Genomic DNA, 22215 nt, shown 5'->3' on the forward strand with positions numbered 1-22215 from the left:
CAGACAGACGGATCCCCTTCACGCCATAAAGCCATCAACAACAGAACAAAGAGGGCAGGTGCTGGGGGCTGCATTGAGAGCTCACCTGCACCCAGCAGGGGAACAGACTGTGTCCAGCCAAGCCAAGAGGCCCTCCAAATTCACAGCCCCACTCACCAGGCTCTAACGGGCGAGCATGGGTCTACCGCCACAGACAGTTTCTCTTCAAAGACAGAAGCAGATATGAATTTGATAGTGCAGATGATGACATACATGTTCCATGATAAATGATTTTGTTGAATGAGAGTTGGCTGCTGTGAGACCAAAAACAGGCTACGACAAGCTGCCACTAAACTCTGTAATTATCAACATTTGACAGGTAGAGTTGGGCGTTTGGGTGCCAGCCAATTAAATCTGCCTTCCAGAGTTTTCTTAAAGGTAATTGTAGAGGAGGATGTAAGATATCAGGTGTGTGTTTGTTTTAAGTTGTTCCAATACAAGTATCGGAAATACCTCATACTCCGCCCTCAGTTTGGTTGTCCTGAGTATTTAAGTCTTTGCACAATCTAATAATTCCATTTAATAATGGCCTTGAGAAAAATCTACGTCTTCTCCCAAAAATTTGTTCTCTACACCAAGAAAAGTTGCCTACAAAGAAAAGTTGCACTGTTCTCCTACCATTGATTTTATATGGCCTGGACATGTATCTAGTGTTTTACAGCCTCAAACAAGAACTGATACCCAACTCTTTATTAAGTGACAGCTAACAGCAACAGTGTGGCACTGGCAGAGAAAGTAATGAGTCAGAGTAAGCAAAGTGTGAGCATGCTGGCAGGGTGTTACACTGGAAAAAGCCAACATTAAAAGGGCCGTGTGTTTGTACAGTGTGTACAGTAAGTATGCAAGGTTTCAGTTTTAATCAATCAATGTGTCAGAAATACTCGTAATCCTAGCAAACTTTACAAATGTAGCTGGTTTTGACTGTATTCTTTTCTTTTGTTGTTCAGAGAAACCCAATTTGAGTCCACCGTGAACAAGAATAACATTTTGGGGATAATAGGCAGAAACCTTGAGCAGAACCAGACTCTTGGTCAACATCCATCTGCCACAGCATTGAGCTGAGGAAGCTAGACAGACGGAGAAAAAGAAAGAAATAGAGAGACAAACAGGGCAACCCCAATAGACAATATAAACTTACGGCTGCAGTTTCTATTCAATTTATTTGTCATATACGCTAAAAAGTACAGTGAACTATCAATGCAGCGTAATGCATGTTGCTCTGATGCCCGCGTCCCTCAAAACCATTTATAATAAATACCTAAAATGAACAAATAGGTGACATAGGAATAAATGATAAGGCATGGCAGAGAGGTTTTTACAGGGTTCCCACACGTCCTGGAAAACCTGGATAACAGTTGACCAGTTTTCCAGTACTGGAAAACACCTGGAAAATGGGAGAAAAAGTAAAATGTCCTGGAAAATCATGGATTGTCCTGGAAAATTATTCCAACATGACTGCGTGCGATCAAACAAGGGTAAAAAAAAAACATCCCCATTCAACAGTTGTGGCCATCTTTGTCATTCAGATCTATTTAGGTCAATTTATGTACTGATCCTCTGATTATTATTATTATTTATTTATTTCAGTAAGGCAGCTTCCAGATTCCTTTGCTGGCTCTTTTGTTTTTTTCTTAGCTAACTATATATTTTTTTAGAAAAGAGAAAGCTGAGATGAGAGTTGCCCATCATTGTTACTTGGTTGCACTAATAAAGTGCTGTACATCTGTGGTATTATTCTATAATCAATGTGCCATACTTTTAAGCATGTAAGAGATGACTTCATGGATAGCCATAGACTGCATGTCTTTCAATGTAGAATTCCACTGAGACGAACATATTAGACTATTTAGGAACTCAATTTAGACTGTCACACCAGCTTGATCATCATTGAAAATGTCCTTGAAATGTCCTGGAAAATGATCTCTGGAGAAGAGTGGGAACCCTGTTTTTACTGTGTCACCATCATTGACTTTATAAAATATGGACGTAGGATCCGTGACGTCACCCATCTGTTTCTGAAGCGCTGTTTTGAGGCCAATCGTCGGCGGCAGCCATATTGCTGCTGTCGAGCGATTGTGACATAAAGAAGCGGGCTTTGAGCCTCCTAGCCAACAGCAACAGTGTTCCCGGCTGTAAAATCAAGTAAGCTGTGCCTCTCATTGGAAAACTTGTGATCTCAATACAGTGTACAGTGTGTGCCAATCAAGAAATGAGCCAGACTACACTGGTCTTTTGCACCAGGCTGTAAACATGTTTATTTCTGCTGTAAAGATCGGCTTTTTTGAATTTGTGTGTATGTGGTATCCGGTACTTCTGGAGCCAGCCTCAAGCGGATCCTCGATGAACTGCAGTTTTTAGCACTTCCGCATTGGACTCATATTTTTAGACCGGAGGTTGCTGCTTGGTCACCATCAATTGGCGCCATCTTGGATCATAACCCTAACGCTAATAACCGTATATTATATATATGTAATAATATCAGTATGGATGATATAAACATGATTGACATTAATTCTAACAGTTAAAATCAACATGTAATGTTAGCATTAACAACCCTGATGATACTTACATAAGGATTAATGATATTAATAGTTTTAAGGTATGTTGCCAAACAGGCTGTTAAAGGCCTACAGCTGCACAATAATGAAAACATGCCACAGTTGTAGTGGCACTTAAATTAGAATGTTACTAACTATTGGCCAATACATAAGTTAAGGTAATTGAAATGCTATTTAAAAGAAATTTAATGTTTGGGCTGTCTGTGTTGGTGTGAGTAAAGGGGTTAAAATTGGAAAAAAGAAAAAAATTGGAAAAGGTTAAAAGAAGGACTTAGAGAGACATGTAGAGAACCAGGCAAACAGACCTCAAAGGAGAGGCAGATGGTAGGGCTCAGCAAAGAACCAAACCACAGCCACAGGTAGGCATGTTGTCAGGCAGGCAGGCTGTCAGCGGGGGCAGCCTGAGAGCTGCCGCGCTGGCTGGAGTGACAGATGTGTGGTGAATCTTTAACTTTGCTACTTCCCCACTGTCACTGCATCTGTCCCTGCACTCCACAAGGTTGGCTTGGCCCCCTCCTGTGTGAAAGAGGCGACTTGAAAGAGAGAGCTATCACTGGACTTATTGATTAGTCCAGTCTGTCCTGGCCGGCTTCGTTTAATGACCTCTGGGAGTCATTATTGAAAAGTCATTGTCTTTGTGATTAGTTCACACTTTCCCTTGCCATATGGGAATCCTCCTGTTGCAACCTCAAGGGTGAAATTCGTAATGTGCCTCCGCAGAACAAAAGCACACTTGTTGAGAATAAATGTCAAGATATTTGATTTTTTTTAACATATCTAATCCTCTTAAAAATGAGGTCATACTGGGAGCATGTTCAGTGACAATAAATCCACCGACATAAATAAGAGGCCAGTATGCTCTCCACTGAAACACCAACCCTGTTCATTGTCTGAATTTAAATCCCACCATAGAAAAACATATCACTGACAGTATAAATGATACATCCCACTTTATTCACTTTATTCTCACTTGTACATGTGGTCTAATCTCCTCAGACGGCCCAAATGGCAGGGACAGTGTCCCTCTCTCTTTCCCCACTCAGCCATGGCACTGGCAAGAGATGGTTTATTTTAATTGAAAATTAGCAAAACAAAACAAGGGCAAGAGGATCCCTGAATGGGGCCCCTTTCTCCGGGAGCTCCTGTGCCGTTGAATAATGCATATGGGAGAAAGTAAACAGCAGCCGCGGGCCTTGCTGGGGGAACAATGGGCCGCACACAGCCCAACCAGGGCGCCTGATTTTATTACTGGCCTGTCAATCCCCCCAGCCTGGGAACTGTGGGACCTAGGCCAGGCAGCAGCTGCTGACCGTTCCACACTGACCCAACACACCCAACAACCTGCAGGACGAGAGTCTCACACTGCTGCATACCTCCACTGACTGCTCCGTCCAGTCATAATCTGTCCATTCACACACACTGGAGTGAAGAGGGAAACAGAGGAGGACTGAATTGAGTCCATTTCCTGTTTCATTGGATAATCCATTCAGACTTAACAGTGACAAAAAAGGAAGTACAAATGTTTAGAAACGGGTTTTGAGATTGCTGTAAGCACTAGAATAAACTTTTATTACGCTGTGAAAAATAATTTGCACTTCAGTGACCAACTTTTTTCAGATTTCTTAAATTAAGTTGAACTTTAAAAATATTTTTCTATAAATTGTTGGATTTTGGATCAGCTCTGTACCATTTCAGAGGCCATGGTCTGGGGTCGCCCTGGCCACTTGTACACTTTTCCTTCCTCTGGAGCAGTCTTTGTGAGTGTGTTCCTATCTCCAGGCATTGAGATTCTGGTCTTGCTTCGGGCTTCAGCCAAGTCCCGGTTGCCATGCCGACTGGCAACTGGTCTCCCAGGATGAGTAATGATGTGATGTGGCTGTGCTCTAAAGTCCCAACAAAGACCTTATTACCGCTGCAGCACCTCATAACACACCATTGTTGTCAAGTGCTCCTGATATTAACCTGCCTGCACCGGGGCTACCTCCCTTTACAGAGGAGGTGCGTTTGTGTGCAAGTGTGTGTGTGTGCGTGTGTGTGTGTGTGGGGGGGGGGGTGGGGGGTTCACTATCGTGTAAGCATTTTAAGGGCTACTGCTGATTAAAGTTGGGCAAAAAGAGACACCCTCAGAAGTTTACTGAGTTTGGATCATTTTAAAAAGCCCCTGGAAATCCAAATCAGCTGCCCTCTAAAACTGTTATATTAGTCCTTTGTTGTTCATAATATGAAGGAAAAATAACTTTTTTTAAATCAATTGTACAAATAATATAATAGTCAACATAATAGTTTAAGTTTCTGTAAACTTCTTGATATTGGATTTGATTCAGTGCTGGTTAAGCTTTGTTGCTTTTTCTTATTAGTGGTACACTTCACGACCCAACCTCTGGAAAAGTCACACAGCAACCACTCGGCTGTGTCACTAATCATTGACGTCGCATGTCTGCTATCCAAACAGGCTAACACTAGCAGGGGAGAGTCAGTGTTCAGGGATTATATTCTGCAAATTCACTGTGGTTGTTAATTTTCTCCTGATAGAGTCAAGTGCTGGAAGTTGGTGACCTTATTTTCTACAGTGTGTGGTGGGCATTTGGAATGTGTAAGAGGAGTGCTAGCTCCATTTGTTATCATTTAGGATTGCTTGGCATACAAACAAAAAGGGTCCTTTTCACTAACACTGCATGTCTTGCTAACTGCTAACTTTTGATGGCAAAACATTATGTATCTCACCATTACTGACCAGTTCAATTTCATATTTGTACATGGCTTTCTTCTCTGATTCTGACTTCCATGAACACTGTTCAAGACTGCAGATGGTCCATAGTCAAATCTCGATCAGCTATGCTAAGAAAGTCTAAATAAATTACTTAAACAGCAAAGTCAGCTGTTTCATCAAGTTAGGTTAGGTAATGATTTTGAAAATGTATTTTGACACAGACCTTTGTGAGTGCTTCAGGGAATTCTCAACTGTGATATGACAAATGTGTTGTGTTTTGTATGACATGCACAATAACAGGCAAGGTATCTACATGCTGTCACTAGAAATAAACACTGGATGCATCCAGGTTTATTGCATGTTTGAGTCAGGTGAATTTCATACCCAAAAACATGATACAACAGTGACTTACTGTGAAGTATACAGATCAATCACAATCAGGAATCTTAAACCACCAAAAGGTTTACGTGTCACAAGTACCATGTTCTAAAGCAGCTGGGCAACATCCTTCCAATACATTCTTATCAGAATCTCCCAATAAATTTTTTATTTCAAATCAAAGTTTTAGAGGCTTTAGACATGCAGCTTTCAAGTATCAACTAATCCAGGAACAAGGTAGGCAGGACATGTCATCAAAAGCACACTACCAAAGCCACAGCGTAATATTTACAACATGATTGCAGACAAAGTAACAGAGACCTACACTAATGACAATTTTTGCATTGGTAGGAATGCTGCATGTTAATGGGCGGATGTGCAGACATCTTCACTCTTCAAATCTTGGAAATTAATCCTTTAACCTGTTTTTACATACCCCAGTATGTGTTGCTCTTGAGGCTCTTGTAGGGGTCACATGATACAAATATCATAACCCACACCCACTTGCTTGCTGTGAATTATCCTATTTATGTCCTGCTGTGCTCTCAGATTTTACATGGGAATTTTACCAGTAGGAAAAATTACAAGTAAAGTTTTGATTGTTAGTATTCAAACGTATTCAACCAACCCAAAAAGTGTTGTGAAATTTCCAGGAATTTGTGCATATGTGAATACAGCTGTAGTGAAAATCATCATTCTATCTTTCCAGAAAGTTTTTAGAATTGTTTGAATTTGGCCCACACTGAGTCCTGAAATATGTCAAAGCACAACTGTAAGCTTATGCCTTTTTTTGTTTGTAAGTTCATTTGAAAACTGTCCTCTGGCTTTAGCATTTATACTTGATTCAACTTGAAGCTTAACCTCCAGTATTTTGAGTCCTTCCAAAGAAAACCAGAATCCACAGGCCTGTGAACTACCCACAGTTATCAGGACCAAGCTAAGTGTTAAATGCCATAAAGAAGAGCTGTGTAAGTTTGTGTGTGTGTGTGTGTGTGTGTGTGTGTGTGTGTGTGTGTGTGTGTGTGTGTGTGTGTGTGTGTGTGTGTGTGTGTGTGTGTGTGTGTGTGTGTGTGTGTGTGTGTGTGTGTGAGAGTGTGAGAGAGAGTACGGCAGGGATGTGTGGGGCTGTGGGCTATATAGTCGGGATGATGCCACAGGATGTTTGAGTGTTTGACTTGGTTTAACAACATCCTCTGACAGAGACACCACAGGCTGCAGATGAGGTGAGAGATAAGAAACAACTGTGATCCAGGCCTTCACCCCGGCCATTGTGCTGCTTATCTGTAATGTAGCACTATCTGCTAATAATGAGGAGGAGAGAGGAGGAGATGGAGGGAGGGATTGTCATTGATATGGAACAAAACTGTCATTTTTGTTAATTAAGGTGTGATTTAGGGACACTTTATTTTATTAGAGCAGACCGTAGTCTATCTTTAATTGATCATAGGGTGATGGTCTGACTGAAAAATATCTCTATGCTAAAGCAGTTAATATAGGGGCTCTGGATTCAGATGTAGTGAAATGAGTCGACAGATTTCCTTCAACTTGGAAAATTTTTGCAGCAGAGATGAGATCCTCGTATGAGTGCTCTAAAAATGTAAACCACAGTCGTATTATATTGGAGCACTTGGTACATTATTTTGTTGTGCGCAGATGTCTTAATGGGGCTCCCTGAGTGGAGCCCTTTTTGTTTTAGCCTGATGAGGCGTACACTCAGGTGCGTCACACAGGATGTCTTGTCCTCTCCAGTTTCACTGGCCCCGGCTGAGAAGGAGTGCGCCAGGGAGGTTATCTGCACAAAATCACCACCCCAACTCCAGACTCCATCAGCATAAGGGGGGGGGGTTCTGGCCCTGCGTACATCACTGTCACTGTGGGAAACTGCATCCATCAAATAAAGTCAAGCATTTACCTGTGTGGCTCAGGTGACAGTGGAGGAGGGGCTGGTGGGTCGGGAGAAGTGGGGGGGAAATGTAGGTGGCCCAGGGGTGAGAGAGTAACCCTGACCCCGTGGAGAGAGGGGTGAGGAGGTGGGGGGAGTGGGTGTTGAAATGGGAGGGGTTTGCTGGGATGGGTCAGGCCAGCAGGGCCCTCTGTCCTGGAGCCAGACAGGGGATTGTGGGAACTTTGCCTCTCTGTAACCGGGCCACCTGTCCCTTGGGAGACGGTCCCCTTTCCTGGGAGTATCAGTGGTGCCTCTCCCACCCTCTTTCGCCTCCTCATCTTGCTACGAAACCACAGCAGGACTGGGAGAACAAGTTTACAGACTCATACATACATACACACACACGCAAAGACACACACACCCTCTCTGATGGGATCAAAAAAACATGCTGCATTGTTTTAATGTAAAATGGAGCAACAATCATTGAGAAATTCTTATTTTTCTGCCGTGGTTTTTATCAATCTGAAGCTGTGTAAGATTTCCGCTTCCATAACTATGCCATACATTTTCTCTCATGTGCTTCACATGGGTGCCTAAGCCTGTGAGCATGCACATATGTCATCTGTAAAACGAGCAGGGTGTGGCGTTCGCTCTATGATCACTGGCTATGTCATATTTCATAGAAAAACTCTTATTTCAAAATTGTTAAGGAAGTAATTAAAAATAAATCACCACCCCCGCATTTATTAGAAAGTGCTATAGATACTGAAGAGGAATTAATGACACTCTAAAGTCATTAAAAGTAGACTTCGTTTTAATTACAATCATTCTCTAATGTGATCATTTTGAAAATTCATCATATTGCTCAAACTCATCAAGAAAACTTCCAATCGCAAATACCGTCTGATCTTGTGACATATGACGTATTATTTATATTCAACACCCCACCCCTGTGGATAAATCACTCCTTTTGACAATGCAAAACAGAACCGAAGACACCTCAGTTGATAAGAGGGATATTTGGTTACACCTGGTGATATGCTGATAAGATAAAATTTGAGACAGAGGGATGAGGGGACCGGGGAGGAGCGTAGAAGAGGAGGGTTGGGTGGATAAAGGTTTCCTCACTGGTGCATGAAGAACAACATCTAAGGTGGTCATGGGCAGGAGCCATGAGGTGTCTGAAGACCTGGATTGATGCAGTGAGTGGTGTATGCAAAGGTGAGACTCGAAGCTGGGTGTTAAGGCCTGTGATGGAGCTAATCCGGGGATTTCGACTGAGACAGGCTCCTGGGACACAGACGGGGTCTGCTGAGAGTGGATGGCTCGAGGGGTTGAGAGGTCGTGTTTACCTGCAGCAGGTATTTCCTCTGGGAACTGATAAGACTCAGGGAGGGGAAGTGCTCTGTTCCAGGTGAGTGCAGAGGGGCCCGCAAAATGACACCATATACAACCCCCCCACCCCATCCTTCAGTTTCAGTCTCCTCACAAAACACACAAACAGGCAACTTTATGTATCATGCTTTTGACCTATTTCCTTAACATGCTGCAGCTAACATGCTCTCAATTTAAAACTTTCACCTGCTTCTAGTGAATATTTTCTTTCTTCAAATCTTGTTATTACTACTGAAACAATCTGATTATAATTCCTACTTATACGTTTTTTCAAAGCACATTTTTATGTCTTTACACAGACTTACTTTTTCCTCTGAGTTTGTTTGTTGTCTGGGTAAAGTGAGCCGGAGTAAATGGGCGGGACTTCTTTCAGGTACAGCAGGCAGCTGTTACACGGCTGAGGTGTCACCTTGTTTGTTTACCTTCTCCCTTCCCTCTTCCTCTTCCTCACCTGGCTTGGCTCTGAGGCCCTGCCCTCCCTACCCCTGGGCGCTGAGAGGAGTCAGTGGGCTAGAACATGTTAACAAGCACAGCTTGGACCACTGTATTGAAAGACACACACGCTCACAGCACAGGGGGTAACAGGCTGGTTGAGGAGGGCTTAGGGCAGGTACTGACCTTTGTATTTTCTTTAAAGCTCCTGTGAGGAGCTTTTAACTGGTTATAAAACAGACTGGAATTAATAATGATGCCTTTTTTTCCAAAACTGCTAACAAGATCATCAAACCGATAACTATTTATGTTGTATTATCTTGAATGTCTTTTCAGAATTTTTTTCCAAGATAAAGATTCTTGATTAGGGAAATATTTGACTGTTCTAATAAAGCAGAGTACATTAATTGTTAAAAAACACTACTTGCACATGCACAGGTCCAAATCAGAGATACAATGCATTGCTTTGTGCAGAGGAAGGACACAATCTTAAAAAAACTGAAACTTCCTCACAGGAGCTTTAATTTTAGTGATTAGCAGCCTTCTTACTAATCACCTGACTACTGAAATACTTTTATTGGTCAAACCCCACAATAACAGTAGACAGTTCTGACTAGCAAGAGCATCACCAAGAATAACCCCAACACACTTCATATCAAATCAAGCCATGGAAAGGGGATCCATGCAGCATGTTTAATTTCTCTCCAGTTGCACGAAAGCAGAAACATTAGCTGCTGTTAGCATTCTAAATTAATAATTTAGCAGATTTTTTTTAATTGCCAGGCTTAGAATCATTAGCATTTCTAGACCATTTTTGGGAGTGCTGAAGCCCCTCTAAATTGAATCCCAGCACCCCTAAAATTTGAGAGATTTAAAAAAATTTTTTACTGTATGTCCTTTTTAACAAGCTAGACAAGTTTCAAAACCATACAGTACTTGGTTGAAACGTAATATTTTAACAACAAAAATACAGCAGATCCACCAGGGGGCTGGTTTAGTCCAGAAACATACATACTGTTTATGTATATGTTGAGAAGCTGCTGTATCAAAATGAGTTGTCTTTCCCCAGAAATTAGGGTTACCATATGTTTCTTTTATGATTCCAATCGATTTCTCTTTTGCTGTGGCTCAGTATTTAAATAACCTTTATCAGATTTGATGGTTTAGTCACAGACTTTCTTAAAAAAGTGTTATACTTTTCTTTCACAAATGTGGGAATGAAATTACATTAAAATGTACAATACAACAAAATGTATCTTGCCCGGCTGAGCACCCCTAAACATCCAATCCTAGAATCGCCCCTGCTTAGCAGGTATGAGATTTTCAATACATTCAATTTGGGGAGCACAAACTTTAAATTCATGGTTAATTGCTGGTTAGTCACTAAATAAAAGAAGAAGAGATAAGGACGATAGTCCAGAAATTAGAGGTGGATTTAAAAAACACTCTAGGGGCTGAGTGCCAAACATGACATCCAAATTGTAGAACTGGCACACTCAAACCATAACACACAGTATGTTTACTTGTGCAGTTAAGTCAAGTTATGATTATTGCTATAGGTTATGTGATAATTGGACTACAGTCGTCGTCACTGGGCGGAAAACTGGACGATATTGCGTGACTTATTACGTCATATACCAAAACAATCAACAACCAAGTTAGCAAAAGGCTAACTGGTCACTCATGTTGGTTAGTGAAAACATGGACAACAACAGCTCTGTACCTTTCGTATGTTAGATACAATGGCTTTGTCTTGTTAACTTTCCTTCTTTTTCCTTAACAGTTGAGGATTTGTTTAAGTCCCTGGCCTCCTTTTACAAATGTATACTGTTATGGTGCGTTCACACCAAACGCGAATGATCGCGCTAGACGCGCGAATATGGACGCGCGAATGATTTGTGTTTACTCGCGCGAATGACTCGCTCAATTCGCGCGAATGACTCGCTCAATTCTCGTGTAAACGAGTGCCAAGACGCGAATATACGCGAGAGGGAGGGGGGCTCCCACGCCACAGCTGTCTGTTGTCATCAAACAGAAGACAGTGGAGGCTGGCTTGACTTTCGTTTCTGAAGTGGAGGCTGGCTAGACCGCAGTAACAAGGTTGAGCTCGCGGACATTGAATGGGGTTATACTAAAGTGGGCAGAGATAACTTCCTAGTACTACAACCGATAGCTGACAGACAAAGTTTTTCACAACTCACCACATAATCGCGATTCATTTGGTTGAGTTCAGATATTTCAACTTTCGCGAATCGTTCGCGCGAATAAATTCACTTCATACGCGCGAATTAATTTGCGCTGTACGCGCGAATGCTGCGTGATTCGCGCGAATGATGCGCGCCATTCGCGTCGCCGAATATGCGCGATACGCGCCGCCAGACCTTTGCTCGCGTCTACTCGCGCCTCTGCATTGACTTTACATGTACTTTATTCGCACAAATGATTCTATTCGCGTTTGGTGAGAACGCAGCATTAGACTTCCAGGTCTTAGCCTATAGCCAGGGGCGTCGTAGTGGGGGGAAAAGTGGGACTGACTACCTAGGGCCCAAGTGGGGTGGGGGGCCCTTAATGGGCCTGAATTTAAAATGTGTTTTCTACTACGCTTTTCTTTTGTTTTGTTATAACTGCAATAAGATAACTAATATTGTCTGAATAAATAAACAAACATTCAGAATTCCTTTCTGGAATTTCTTTCCAGCTTCGTGAGATGCGTGTCTGATGCTTAAAGTGGGGAATTTTCATATTTTCATTGCATCAAGTGTGGCTGAATCTGATTGAAAGTAAACTGTAGGTCTTTAGAATTTTATTTTACTTCATGAAGTTAGATTATACTGAATAATGCCCCCTTGTAGTTATTCAACAAGTCACTTGGCTTCAAATAATCTTGTTTAAGGAGGTGGACAGTCTGAAGGTCAATATTGTGCAGTTACATTTGGATAAATTGTAAAGAAATATATATATATTGATATGTAGCTCAGATTTGAGTCAGTTAACCAGGATAGTTTTAAGAAAATATTTTTGTATAATGCAAATAAACCAGTATTATAGCAGCAATGTAATATTTTGTATGGTTGGCTGTGGTGATGGGGCCCACTGAGATATCTTTTCAGGAGGCCCAGAATTCCTTGCAACGCCCCTGCCTATAGCATGCTAAGTATGAAGCATGCTCACAATGACTAGGCCAGTTTGGGGCTGATTGAGGTGTACACATGCAAGAGAAAATAGATCCTCAATCGCATTATAGGTTTGTCCAACTTCAAGAAATTCAGCTTAGTGTAATTTCAGTCAGACTACTTCAAAATCCAGTTTTGTAACTTGTTTTTATCTTTAGTTAGCCAGGTTATTTGTATCAGGGTCTTGTCTCACCCTGATTCTATTTTGCAAAACCCATTTACTATGCATCATCCCTCCCTAAATGGACGGTTAATGTAAATTTTGACTTAATTTTAAAGCTTAAACATTAAAAAAAAAAACTTTTCATTATAGGATCTAACAGCATAAGACAGCCCAAAAAAGTCCTCATTATGTTTTTCCTTCATCACTTTTCAGGTATGTTTATCTGAGTTTGAACTTTTTACTGAAAGCTTTGCAGTTACCCAGGAAAACAGCTCTATCAGCTTTAATGCACAGCAGAAGCTCTGTGTTGTAAATAATTTTTTTTTAAAATGTTATCTGAAAATATCAAGTAGTCCAAAGATGGTTAAATCTGGACACCTGTGCTTGTGCCTTCAAAAGAGAACATGAATAAGTACTCAGCGTGCCATACAAAATCTTTGGTGTGTATCTTCAAGAGTTAGCGTCTCTGTTATCAGCCGAGGAGGTGAGAGTGGTGTGTGAGGTGGGTGTGTAGTGCCTCACTCCTCCTCTGTTCTCCTCTTCTCCACCTCCTCATGCCCTCTCCTTTCCTCCTCCATCTCCGCAGAAAGCCTCATTAGCGCCGAGGAGCTGCTGAGGTAGCACACGGCTGCCATTGTGGCCAATCCAAACATCAGGTCCTCTCCATCCCGAGCCCCTCCACTTCAGAACTCCCCGACCAAATCCCATTTTCAGGCTCCGCAGCTGCCCGGCTCTGCCAGAGCACTTAGCCGTGTCATTCTATCCGGCTCTCCAGGGCCGCGGAGGAAACAGGCCTGTTTTGTGCTTGGCAGTCTCTGATATGACTCCAGAAATGGAAATGAAGCCATGGATCTTCATTAGGGAGAGGCAGGTGTCCACAGAGACCCAGCCCAGGTGAAGGAGCAGGGAGGGTGAGGGGGAATTGGATTGGTGCGGGAGGGTTGTCGATCCTTAAAAACCTGATGATGGGCCTCTGTTACCCCTCCATACACGCACACACACATACACGCACATACACACTTCTTTCCTCCTCCACCCCAGCACTTAATTGCCCATGTAATGAGCTGCAGTGAATGGGATTACTTGTGTGGAGGCACTTGAGGACCCTGTGCATTGGGGGGCACCTCCTGCAGGCCCTCATCTCTTTAGGGAATACATTTAGGATGATGTTTTCTATGAAGCGCAGGGGCAAAAACCTCAGCTCTCCTCGCTGCATCTGGCCTCGTTGCATTAGGCCCTCCATCCGCAGCCCCCCCCCCAGGCTCTTTTGTTTCCTTAATTATTCATTACAGAGAGGTGGCCTTCGCTTTGAAACCTGTGGAGGTGGATGAGGCTTGGCGCTGACCCACGAAGCAGCGGAGCATCCTGGAGCCTGAGACGTGTCTTTGTGATGGGACACCTGTTATTTCTCCATCCTCTAACTACACATTAACAAATCAGAGGAGAAAATAATACCCTAATTTCTTTGTGTGCGTTAATGTCTTACATATGTCACTGAGGTGATCTCCATCCATCTTTTCTTTTAAAAGAAGCATGCTGAGATTTTTTGCAATCAAGATAAAATTTGATTTCTGAAATATGCAAAATAAGATACGCTAAAACAAGTGAGGAGCAGCTCTCTTTAAAGTATCATATTGGTCAGCTGCAAATTAAACAGACGCTTCCTTTAGGGGCTGTGCAAATGTTATTTTTTAAAGTTCTTTAAAGTAAAACAGACTTTACTGTCCTGCTAATCTGTGAGTAAAGTGTGAAGGAGCCCTCTCCATGGTGCACAGGGCCGCTTCTCTTCTCACGCTGTTTTTGGTAAAATATTAGCCCCCGCAGCCCTGTGCAGGGCGGCTGACAAATAGAGGGCTGTTGTCCCCCTTCTCTCACAGGGCTGAGGGTTAATGATCCCAGTTTCGGGGGGTTAAAGCCTGCCAGTAGGCCCTTTCTCTTGCACCCCAACAGATGTTGCTAGGACTTTAATGTGGTTATCAAATCGGAGTGCCCTCTGAGCCCCGGGAGCTCTTTGTGTGCCGGTGCATTCCAGGGCCTTGCCGTGGTGACAAGGCAACCCGGGGGCCAAGCCAGGCTCCCGCTGAGTCTTCCAGCAGCCCCCAGAGCTGACAGCTAGGGCTGCCCCCTCTCCCCACACCAGCTCCATCTCATCAGCGCCCCCCCCCTTCTCTGTTTGTGCCCCCTGCTCCTGTCCCCTCCATGTCATAAAGTCATCCTTCGTCTCCCCTCCATCCCACAGTGGCCCTCTCCATCACACTGTTCTCACAAACAGGCCCACTCACTCTCACTTGCCCACTCACATTTTTGGTCACACATGTTAAGCCCACTTCCACACACATAGGTCAATACTGACTGAAAAACCACAGATGGACTCTTATGGCAATGACTACATTTATTTAACTTTGTGAGTTATCCTTATGCATGTCTCTCCATGAGGATGGATGTTTGCACTGAATAACCCTGGATCTTAATTCCTTAAAGGTGACATATCACGCTTTTTTCATCAAAATATATTGGTCTAAGAGGTCCCCAAAACATGTCTTTAAAGTTTATGCTCAAAAAAACACTTTGAAATCAGATTTTGGCATGCCTGAAAAACACTCTTCTTCAGTCCTCCTCAGAACAGTCTGTTTTCTCTCTGACCACGCCCCCTCAGAAAGTGGATGTGCCCTTGGCTCTCCGGCAGGTTGATCTAATGTTTACATGTTGGCTGAATATACACTCTGCTCACAGATCGTGTTATTTCAACCCTCTGAATTTGATCCAGAATCTGATCCTGACGGAGAGGCGCCTGCAGCAGGACCTTTCTGAACGATTGGTCATAGATTTAGTGTTTCTTGTTGTTTTATTTGTCAGTATGTAGGCGTGTGTCCTGGTACACAGCTACGAACATGTAGCTATGTGGCTATACTAACTAGCGCTAGCACTTATCCATGATAAATAAAAATCATCCACTAGATCTTCAAATCTGCAGACGTGGGGAGTAAAACCGACCTCTGCCAGAAAGGAAGCAGGACCTTTCTGAAGGATTGGTCACAGATTTAGTGTTTCTTGTTGTTTTATTTGTCAGTATGTCGACGTGTGTCTTGGTACACAGCTACAGCTACGACATGTAGCTATGTGGCTATGCTAACTAGTGCTAGCACTTTTCCATGACAAATAAAAATCATCCACTAGATCTTCAAATCTGCAGACGTGGGAAGTAAAACTGACCTTTGTGTTTATTAAGACAGCCTACAACTAGAATGCCTCCCTCCTAAGCTCCTTGTTACCACACATTTGTGCAGGGAATGAAAAACAGAGGAGGGGTTGAGTTGTATTTTATACAGTCTATGGGCTGAACAAGCTCCAAGCTCTGACTCCGTTACAGACCTGATATTGTTGTGACGTAACAAAAACACGGAAGTCTGAAACTGCTCGTTTCACACACATTTACAGAAAGGTGGAGAAATCAAAACAGGGGCAGAATGGATTTTCTTCATTCTCGGCAGGTTTGTAGACATGCCAGGGACACATATTTCAGGTAGAGAACCATTAAAAAGTCGATTTTGCATGATATGTCACCTTTAAACTTTGTACATGTGCAGGTGGCCCAGCCTGTAACTCATTTGATGATCAGTACTGTGAAAACAAAACATTTCATTTTAACATTTAAGCAAAGTTTTTAAAGATATAAAATATTTCAGGCTGAACTTTTTGTGAATGATAACAAACAGATGTATGACACATGTTTTGATGGAAAGACGTAGCCTTTAAAGAAACCTGGGACAGAATATTTTACTACACTCAGACAATCCAGTATTGATGAAGACCTAGCTGTTTAAATGTTTTATTTGATGCACCGAATCAAGACAATACAAATCAGTCAATATTTCCGCATTATGCATTAATGTTATTTGTTGGAATAAGCACAATAGCTACATTTAATCTGTAGTCCTAAGGCAGGTACTTTTTTACAAGACAGAAAAAAAAAATACATCATAAAACCCTAGAAGTCAGTTTTACACACAAAACAAACTACAGGTCCACGTACAATAAGCTGGTTAAACAAAAAAATTGCTCATAGCCTCTGGGAATGTTTTTAACCTATGTCTGAATTTTATTTAAAGGTTAAGTTGTGTCACACTCCCTGATATGTGCTGGTTATGTGTTTCTCTATCAGACACCACTATTTGACAGAAGTAATAGGCCCAGATACATTACAGTCACCCCTAGTTAGTGTTTTTATATTTACTATGATATTGTACTTTTTCCAGATAAGTTAATTTAATGGTGGGAAAAAGTTTGGAAACTTTAAATGTTTAAAATATTACACTGAATTATATAATTTCAATGACAGAAACAAAAAGGTTTCATGTATAAACTTTGACTGTCTTCTTGAGGAGAGATGGGTTTTAGGGAGCTTGCTTTTATATGTGACCAGGTTGTAAAACAAGATATTATATCATACCAGCAAATGAGGCAAAAAAAAAGTTTCTAAACTTAACTATCTGTAAGATGAAAGGAAGTGGACAACAGTACTTTAAGAAGCAAAATAAGGTTGATAAGGGAGTGCTTTTAAGATTTAGTGTCTATTCCTGGACTTTATTTTCTTTTCGTGTGCCTGGTTACATTTTGTGTAAAAAAACCCAAAACAAGACAGATACATATATAAAAGCATACGAATAAAGAATATATAAAAAGTACTGATGGGAAACAAGATTACATTACCAGCCATTAAGCTCCTTAAGGTGGAAAAAAGAAAAAAGCTTTACATTAAAAGGTTAAAGAAGAAGTGATGCCTGGGGGGGCACGTATAACCTACATGTCTATATGTAGGTTATACGTCATTCTCTTGTACCATATTTGCTAAGAGGTGCTAAATTACACCTGTGTGAATAGAACATTTAGGCCAAGTGTGAATTTACATTTGAGACATGCACTCCAGTGGGCACCCAATTATTTCTATTTCAACGTTTAAATTAAATAACTTAGTATATCCACAAAGCGCCCACACTGCAGTAAACAATCTGTAACAGCTCATTTGTAATTGCAAACAGGTCGAGTATTTATTGGTGTTACAGACACCGCCTGGATGAATGGGTCACGGTCTTGGAGGTGATACTAGAGCCCTGAGGTCAACCTGGGCTCTCTGTGCTCCTCTCTACACATACAGTATCAATGCCAGCAGCTGTGGGATTGTTTGTACACAGATGCAGAGCTGCTTGATGATAATTGCCTCGCAGCTGCACTCCCAGGCTGGGTGGTTTTTTTTCCTTCAGTGTAGGCTCATATAGTGTGTGTGTGTGTTTGTGTTGTGTGTGTGTGTGTGTGTGTGTGTGTGTGTGTGTGTGTGTGTGTGTGTGTGTGTGTGTGTATGGCGGTAAGAGCAGGAATGTGGGAAATAGTCGTAATTAAAGTATTCTGTAACTCAATTAAGGACTCCCCCCCCCAAGCTCACACTGCTATCCTACACCGTTACCCAACTGGAGGTGATCACAGTCTGTGGCCTCTGCCTGGCCTGAGGCCTTCAGCATTTAACCAACATCAGGACAGGCTGCATTAAGAAAAGCAGGGCTTGTTACATGAAAACTTGAAGGTAAGAGGGTATATGAGGTGGAGAAAAGACAGTGAAGTGGAATAAATGGGGAATTGCTGCTCCACAGAGGGCTGCTAACGTGGTTAGCACTCAGAGGTGAGACACTCATTACAGCCAGGAGTCATTTTTCATCATCGGTTATCAACTCTCTGTGCACAGAAGATGGATGGATGACAATTATACAGCTGAAAACCTCACTTACTGTTAAGCTTTCAAGAAACCCTATTACTGTGATATTTAGGATTTTCATAAAAGCTGCAATTTTTCTGCAGCACGTTTGGAAAACACATCTAAAATCAACTTTTCATGTATAGGGTTTCCTAGTTATTAGAAAAAAGGTGGTGTTCAAATTTCAAGGGACGAAAATTCATGTTTCTGGTTCATATTTCCTCAAACTGCTGCAGAGAATGGCTTCTGAATATAATGTATCTGGGCACTTTAAACAATGACAGGCAACAATCAAGGTGCTCAATTAACTGTGTAACCATTAAGACATCAATTACCAAACTGATTGATGAAGCCAAATGATCCGATTCATTTTCTCCATCAGGCGTAAAAATGGAGAGCAGCAATAAGAGGAAAAATTTGTTGATTAATGATTTTGAGTGTGCAGGAACCCTTTAGCTGTAATATTATGTGCAATTTAACACAGGGAAATGCTTGGGGATGATTTTCTGAACGGAATATGAAGCAAGATTGAGGCACAAGAATTACTACACAATTCAGAGCAATATAAACACACTATGTTGGTGTTTATACAGCAACAAAAGCTGTGAAAATGTGCTTTCAGAGTAGTAAAAAATGTAGTTATTTTAACTTTTCTTCAGCTTCTTCCTCTTATAATCGTTGATTGTATAGAGGAGGTTAATGTATCAGATTATTGTATTTCTTTCTCCCCTGCCATTGATGCTGATGATGTTCCTCTGCCCCTTTAACAATAGCCAAAACAATGTTTGAAGAGCGCCTTGAGACCAGCTTGGACTAAGGCTTTACTTTTTATTCTGCCCGTGTTGTCAATGTGTAGAGGGATAATTGAAGCGATCCTTGACTATGGGATCTATTTATACAGAGCATAATTCCCTCTGTATTCAGGCATTATCATGGTGTCAGAACACGCACAATGGCACAATAAGGTCAATATAATGAAACTCCAAAACAATATGGTGACATTCGTATAATAAAAAGCGAGCCACTCCCGGCCTGTTTAGTCTTGTTGTTGTGGTCTGGTCGGATTGAACTCATTAAGAAATCATCACAATCTTAATTTGATAAATATAATGTGGAATCTAAGTTTATGTTATTATCTCAACAATGACAATACTTTAATAATATCTTTAAACCCCCTAAAAATAAACTCTTTAAAAACAAATTCATTTAACACCCAGTGTAGATGAAGGAAAAAATACCAATGTAATTTGCTGTAATTTCGTAAATGTTTTTAATCCTATTGTTTTTAGGGTTTATAAAAGAAAATGCTTTATTTCAGATTTTTAACTTATTTTTATTCATATTGTATCAATTCTTCACTCTTCTTCAATGCATTTTGTACTACTTGATTTTCAGCCTTGATTATCTATCTCCTGAGAATTATATTACATATAGATGATTACTATGGCAAGGCAGTAGAACAAGTTGTACGCCAGTGATAGTAGTTGTTGTTGTAATGCCTTAAAAATTACCATTTTATTTCAATTACCAAGTTATTTCAGTTACAAATAGTCATTGAAACCTAATGTTATTTGTGCTGCTTTGACTTCATTTCTTTATTTTCCATTTTCTGTTATACTCACCAGCATCTGGAGCCAAAATGACATCAGTTATCCGCTTTTTTCCCATTAGCAATTTGACAAATCCCCCTTTATAACAGCCCCATATCATTCTGCTTGACTTTCCCCCCGGGCCTGAATTCAGTTATTGATTGCCCGTTCAGTTTCACTTGGAAAAGGTTGATAAAAGGAGGTTTTCACTTTTTCAATTTGATGTGACAGCTCCCTAACAAGAATAATGGAATGCTCCCATTCACAGGCAAATCAAGCTAATCCAGCGTGCCCCTCCGCTCTCAATGGAGAAGTCACAGTCCTTCCCGGCCCATTCCATCACAAGCCTCTCTCTTCAGAAACCTTCAAAGTTAGCCCAACTCCTCCAAAAGACAACATCGCTCTTTGTGCGCCCCTCTCACTCACCATCAAATGGATAAATAGGTCGATAAATGTATACAGAGACAGAGGGGAAACTAAACTGAAGCATACAATCAGTTTGTTTTGTGAGTAATCTGATTTAAATGATTAATTTTCCTCACTCCGCATGTTGTCTGCAGCTCATAAATAGTTTTAACAGATAAAAAAATAAACAAAATAAACATACTGCATTTAAAACATTAAAAAAACCTGTTCTAAAAAAACTTTCATCAGACACCGGTGTATGTGATAGTGAAATGTTCACCTCTCCTCTTGCTGGAATGAGCCCTGGCTTTCTTTTTAATCCTTTTTCTGGGCAGAAACCAGGTGGCAGAGCAAAGGTGCACGTGTCTATGTGAGTCACAAAGTGAGTAAGCATGCAGGATTGACTGTGTGCATGTCCTATGTAAATACATGCATGCTTGTATGTGTGCGTGTTTCTGATCAAGCAAATCAGTGTTATGTTTGCAACTTGAACTGTGATAAAAGTTAAAAGATACTTCATTATCGCTCACAGAGGAACTTTTAATCTTACTGTGTTGTTAGAGAGGCCTGAAAGCTTCACAGCAGTAAAAACTAAAGTGGCATTTTTATTAGGCATCAACAGGCTCAGTAACAGGGCTCTTTGATAACAAAAAAAAGCTCCCCAAAAAAGTTATAATAACTCAATTAAACCATTTGTTGCGGCGGCTATATTTACATTTTAAAGGATACTTGAAGTCTTGTCCTGTTTTGGATCAAGACACTGCCGAGGTCTCATTCACATTTGACTTAACAAGACCGAACAATGACTTTGTAAGTCTTTGGTTGGACCATTAAAGTGCCTCAGGTTCACTCCCATTCTGCTTTTAGACTAGAGAAAAGGGAGATTACCATGATTTTGCTTTATCCAGCACATGCAAGTCTCAAAACCATAAAACACAACCCAAAGGCATCCCCGTCCCGCTCTGAATGTGCACTTGTTACTGCTCTCAATTCGGCTTTCAGCCCCCTCTAAAGAGACAAGGCCCAATCACAATATTGTCAAGGCTCTGTTGGTTTTCTGGTTCAAATCCTTGTTCACGCTGTTTGCTGAGTACTCATCTGCTGTGACAGCCTTCAGACAAACAGTGAGTCCTGAAAGAGGTCTCCCACAACCAGATCTTTCCTGCTGGGCAGCGGCTGAAACGCTCCTTTCTCTCTCCATCAAGTGGAACCCAGGCTATTGAGTTGGCCCCTGGGATCCCTCCATTGAGGTGGGCTATGGGCCAGTGCTTCGCCCCTCCTCACCCTGGGCCACCCTCATTCTCCCGGCACACCTGTACCCCTAAAACCCCATCGTGGGAACCTCCTTGCTGCCTCTGCCACCTGAGCGGATCACTGTGCCAGCTGGGTACATCTGACAACCCCCACTGGGAGTCAAAGAGAATAAAGATAGTCACAGTGTGCCAGATTGATTGAGCTCTTGGAACTTTTTTTACTCACAAACTGTGGCTCTCATTGAAGTCAGAGAGATAAAGAAATCTCTGCAGAAGTTAGGAATCAAAGTTGTGATATGCAGAAATGGTTTAAGATTTGCATATCTGACAAATTCACTCACAAAAACACATTTTCAGCCTCAGATCGCTGTTCCTCACCTGCTTCCCCTACCCTCTGCATCTCCATGGCACACTGCAAAAAATGGCATCAATTAATCAACATTCATGAACCGTTTACTTGAGCTCCCCTTTGTGCACTGCAGGGCCTAA

The sequence above is a fragment of the Notolabrus celidotus genome, chromosome 8, assembly GCF_009762535.1.
Source record: "Notolabrus celidotus isolate fNotCel1 chromosome 8, fNotCel1.pri, whole genome shotgun sequence".
NCBI classification, from domain to species: domain Eukaryota; kingdom Metazoa; phylum Chordata; class Actinopteri; order Labriformes; family Labridae; genus Notolabrus; species Notolabrus celidotus.